The sequence below is a fragment of the Leopardus geoffroyi genome, chromosome B1 (assembly GCF_018350155.1).
Source record: "Leopardus geoffroyi isolate Oge1 chromosome B1, O.geoffroyi_Oge1_pat1.0, whole genome shotgun sequence".
Taxonomy (NCBI): Eukaryota; Metazoa; Chordata; class Mammalia; order Carnivora; family Felidae; genus Leopardus; species Leopardus geoffroyi.
Genome location: NC_059327.1, coordinates 86,318,944 through 86,324,306, shown reverse-complemented (window position 1 = coordinate 86,324,306; position 5,363 = coordinate 86,318,944).

Sequence of the window (5,363 nt, the reverse complement as noted above, 5' to 3'; positions counted from 1 at the left end):
GTCTGCTCGGACGGGATGTATCCATATCCTCAGTGTAAGTGCGCAGAGCCCTGGTTTTGTATGTCTGCTAAAGTCATGACTGCTTGTGTGGGCAGGAAGCAGCCTGACCATGTGCTGGGCTTTCTGTGCGGCCACCACCATCACCTGCCTCTGAGATTACTTCTCTTTTGATGGAAAGTTCCAGATAGATGCTGATAAGGCAGCAAGCCCACTTCATCGGTGTAGGAAAGCAACAGATGGCTGCATGTGGGGGAAGTCAGGCAAACCCAAAGAGTAGCCAGAGAAGAGAGTCATCAACGAATAGCACAAAACAAATCTGGTTGTGAAAGTTACTTTATAAAGAAAAAAGGAAAAAGGAGGGGGGAAAGCCTATCATTTTTAAGAAACCTTTCAGAGACTAGTGCTCGGTGAATGTCCTTGCCCGGGGCAGGGGAAGGAGGGCCATGGTCACAGCTGGGGGAGGGCTGGGTTCCACTGTACTTCCTGTGTCATGTGGGGTGTGGGGTCGGGGCAGCCGTTGTGACCCTGATGTGCAGTCTTTGTGTGGCACAATACAAATGACCTTTCTTTATTTTCCTCATCTATAAAATGGGAATGCGTTCACCCCCAGACTTCAGGGACTTTAACAAAAGGGAGTTATGAGCACATATGACACATTTTAACATCAGGAAAACGGCTCTCGGTCAATTTCTCTAAAGAAATTTGGACACCCTTGAGTCTGTTGTGAGCATCTTCAAGGAGCTGTTTATTGGGACTTTCCTTTTTTGTGGGTACAAAGGAAGTTTAAAAAAATTTTTTTTAAACATTTATTCATTTTTGAGAGACAGAGACAGAGCGTGAGTAGGGGAGGGGCAGAGAGAGAGAGGGAGACACAGAATCTGAAGCAGGGTCCAGGCTCTGAGCTGTCAGCACAGAGCCCGAGGACTGTGAGATCATGATCTGAGCTGAAGTTGGACACAGCCCTTAACTGACTGAGCCACCCAGGTGCCCCAAAGGAAGTTTTAAAGACTATGAATAGGGGCGCCTGGGTGGCGCAGTCGGTTAAGCGTCCGACTTTAGCCAGGTCACGATCTCGCGGTCCGTGAGTTCGAGCCCCGCGTCGGGCTCTGGGCTGATGGCTCAGAGCCTGGAGCCTGCTTCCGATTCTGTGTCTCCCTCTCTCTCTGCCCCTTCCCCGTTCATACTCTGTCTCTCTCTGTCTCAAAAATAAATAAACGTTAAAAAAAAAAAAAAGACTATGAATAATAGGAAAAGAAATAAAGGCAAACGCTAGTGTTTCCAGAATAGTGGGAAAGACATTACAACTCTTTGCATCCCAAATAGCACTACTACATATTCCCAATACACTGAGAATGTATCGGTCTGGGAACGGGATATCTGGATACTAGTCTGGGTCCCCCACTCATTGGTTGTTTGACGTTGACTAAGGCACCTCATCCATGGGGTTAGTGGAGCCAAGAGGTGGAGACCAGAGCCAGCCGGCACTAACCCGGTTCTCCTGCCTGCACTTTGCCCAAATGCTACCGCAGCACTTTGTAGCACTCTGCCTGTCTTCCTTGGGAAAAATGGGGCTAATACTCACTAACATGCTGTGTTTCTATGGTCTTTTTACACTTTCGTTTTCTGATCAGTTACCGTGACTTTTATTGTGACATTTTAATTGTTTCACACATTGAAGACAATAAGGAAGAAAGAATGCAAAATTTTGACCCTGAGGAACAATTACTGCGTAATCCTATCCTTCGAAAGTAGGGAAAAGAATGCACAACTTTCCCAATCTTACACTTGAGGATTTATAAACAATTTCTATTTTGCATCTAAACTGGAGCTATTTAAAAAGGTAAGCTACAAACACACACACACACACACACACACACACACACAGAATTTGGTTAAAAACTTGTGGAAAAAGAAGATGGGTACACCAGGATGTCAGAGCTTTGTATCTTTAAACATTTGAATCAGAAAATTTTCCTTGGTTCTAATTCTGTTGTCACCAGGGCAAACTCTTGATTATTTTAATTCCTGTACATTTGCCTACAAGGAGCAAACATGCTGGCCAGAGAAATGTGAGTTTCTTTTGTTTGTGGTGTGTATGTATATATATGTATACACACATACACAGGAGTTGATGGATTAAAATTTTTTTTAATGTTTATTGATTTTTGGGAGAGAGAGAGTGAGCGAGGGAGGGGCAGAAAGAGAGGGAGACACAGAATCCGAAGCAGGTTCCAGGCTCCGAGCTGTCAGCACAGAGCCCGAAGCGGGGCTCGAACCCATGAACTGTGAGATCATGACCTGAGCGGAAGTTGGATGCTTAACCGACTGAGCCACCCAGGTGCCCCATGATGGATTTTATTTTGAATGTTTTTATTTATTTTTGAGACAGAGAGAGAGCATGAGCAGGGCAGGGGCAGAAAGAGAGGGAGACACAGAATCAGAAGCAGACTCCAGGCTCTGAGCTGTCAGCACAGAGCCTGACACAGGGATCGAACTCACGGACTGTGAGATCATGACTTGAACTGAAGTCGGATGCTTAACTGACTGAGCCACCCAGGCGCCCCTGGATTTTATTTTTAGAAATCAGATTCATTGGCTCAAAAAAGTCAGTGTTATGAAAAAGGATGAAGAACCGTTCTTTTTTAAGTTTATTTATTATTCTTGAGAGATGGAGACAGAGCATGAGCAGGGGAGGGGCAGAGAGAGAGGAGGAGACACAGAATCTGAAGCAGGCTCCAGGCTCTGAGCTGTCAGCACAGAGCCAGACGCAGGGCTTGAACTCAGGAACTGCGAGATCATGACCTGAGCCGAAGCCAGACGCTTAACCGACTGAGCCACCCAGGCGCCCCATAGAACTGTTCTATATTAAAAGAGTCTTAAGGGGCATAAAAACCAGATGGCAATGTGGGATCCTTGACCAAATCCTGCTTGGAAAAAACCAGCTATGGAAGACATTTGGGAGACGATAAGGACAATCTGAATATAAAGTGAGAATTAGATGATATTGAGGGAATTAATGTTCATTGTGTCGTGTGATAACGATCTTGTGGCTAGGGAAGAGATTCTTGGGAGCCGCATGTTGAGAGGTTGAGGGGTGAAGTAGCTAATGTGTCGAACTTATTTGGACAAGTACGCACGTCAGGCATATATGGCTAAGTGTATAGTTATTCGCTGTACCCCTGGTCTGCTTTTGTTTGATAACGTTCATAACGAGAAGTTTCAAAATCATTTCTATGAAGTTAAAACCTGAAATCGGTTTCTTGGCAGTGGTGAAGATCTGTTTCAAGTTGAGCACTACAGGCCTGACTGTTGGGCCACAGCACCCGTGCTGGCCCGGCAGGGACACTTGGGCCCCACTTGGGTGCATGCTGCCATAATCGCCTCCACCTGTCACGTGAAATCACGCAGGTCGTGGCAGCTTCCCCAGAGGACACCAGAGTGGTGTCAAATGTCCTTGCAACTTCAGAAAGAGACTAGAGGAGAAGACTGGAGAGAGAAGAGGGGAAAAAATGAAAAGGAAAATCTAACGACAGAGGGCTGGTTATACAAACAAGTAGCCCTGTTCTGTTTCCTGGCGCTTCCCCTCCCCCACGGCCCTTTGCAGGGTTGCAGGTGGGTGGGGTGAGGCCAAAAAGGTCATTAATAAGGAAAAATCAGGTCATTTGTTTTTCACCCTTTGTCTCCAGACACAGCTCTCCTTGAAAAGAAGGGTCAAGGGCTTCCGAGTGCTCCTTAACTTTCAGCAACAAAATACATCTCACGGGGCAGATGCCTGGTGACTTCCTAGAAAGAAGATGTTTATTCTCCACCTCTTCCCCCACCACACATTCACTGCATTGGGATTTCAAAAAGGTCAGTAAGATTACATCTAAGAAATCATCTTGAAGGAGAAGGGGATGCCATTCATTCCGTGCACAGTGCGTTTTCGTGTGAATGAAACTACGTGGTTTTGACTACTTGGGACTAGAAGTACTCAACTCTCCTGGGCTTCAAGATTTTATTTCTGTTTATCAGCCTTCCCGCCCTCCACCCCCGTCAGTTCCTTTTTCAACCTCCTGTTCTCTGGTGGAGTGCTAAGCCCTTATCGCTGGGACAAAGCACGGTGTCATACTGTTTTCTCCATGCTGTCATGTGCCAGCCAGTCTGGAACCACAGTGCCCCATCGGTAGGGCCGGGCTGTGACTCAGTCAAACGCATTCTTCCTCTTGGTTTGTATCTATTAAAACTCACCTTTGTTTTGGATCTGTTTCTGATGATTTTATTGTTTTTGTGGCTTTTTTTTTTTTTTTTTTGCTTAACCCAGGTAGTTTTGAATTGTGTTTTTACTATGACTTTTCGAGTTTCATGGAAGTCTCAGGGACAGGTCTCTTAAAGGGGAGGAGTGGATTCACATGTGTGTGATTCATTAAGGAAGGTCCCCCCAGGAGGGTAATTGGAACGGAGTGGGGAAGGACAAGAAGCCAAGTGAAGGGACTTCAGGCAAAGTCCCGGTGTTTGCCTGAGGCCGCAGGGGAGCTCTGGAGGAACTAAATCCTATCTCAGGGCTTGTCCAGGAAGCCGAACTATCTTCTCACACACTTGCACTAGCGACTCATTGACTAACGTTGATCTGGAGAAATGTAAACCTCTAAGCATTTCCAACAATCTGTGGATGGTGCGGGCAGAGCAAGGGCTGGAAGTAAGGTGTGCGTGGATTGTGTGTGTGTGTGTGTGTGTGTGTGTACCTAAGTGTACATGGACAGTGTCCACTATAGTGGGGCAAGACCCCTTTGTTACTTTTCCTTCCATATATCCCTTGAGGATTCTTTTTTTTTTTTTTTTAATATTAATGTTTACTTATTTTTTGGGGGGGGAGGGGCAGAAAGAGAGGGAAACACAGAATCCAAAGCAGGCTCCAGGCTCCAAGCTGTCAGCACAGAGCCCGACGCAGGGCTTGAACCCACAGACTGCAAGATCATGACCTGAGCTGAAGTTGGAAGCTTTACCGACTGAGCCACCCAGACACCCCTCTTTTTTTTTTTAATGAAAATTTTACTATCAGTTTTCCAAGTCTTCTGAATGACCCAGTTGAAATGGAACAGTTATGGCACATGATTCCACAAATGGACTTCATTATGTTCCTTTCAAAGCTGGCTTTTTCTCTTCCCTTTGCTACATCCCTTGGGGTGAAAATTTAGAAAGTTTTAGTTGTGTGGTTGAGTTAGAAAGACTGGGAATGGTTGATCTCCACTGTTAAATAGTTAATGATATCAAGAATTTTGAGACAAGAGCTGCAGTTAACCAATTAAAACCCAGGCATAAGTATATCTGTTTAATTAAAGCTGGAGACCCAGTGACAACCCTAAAATAAACTATACTTGGGG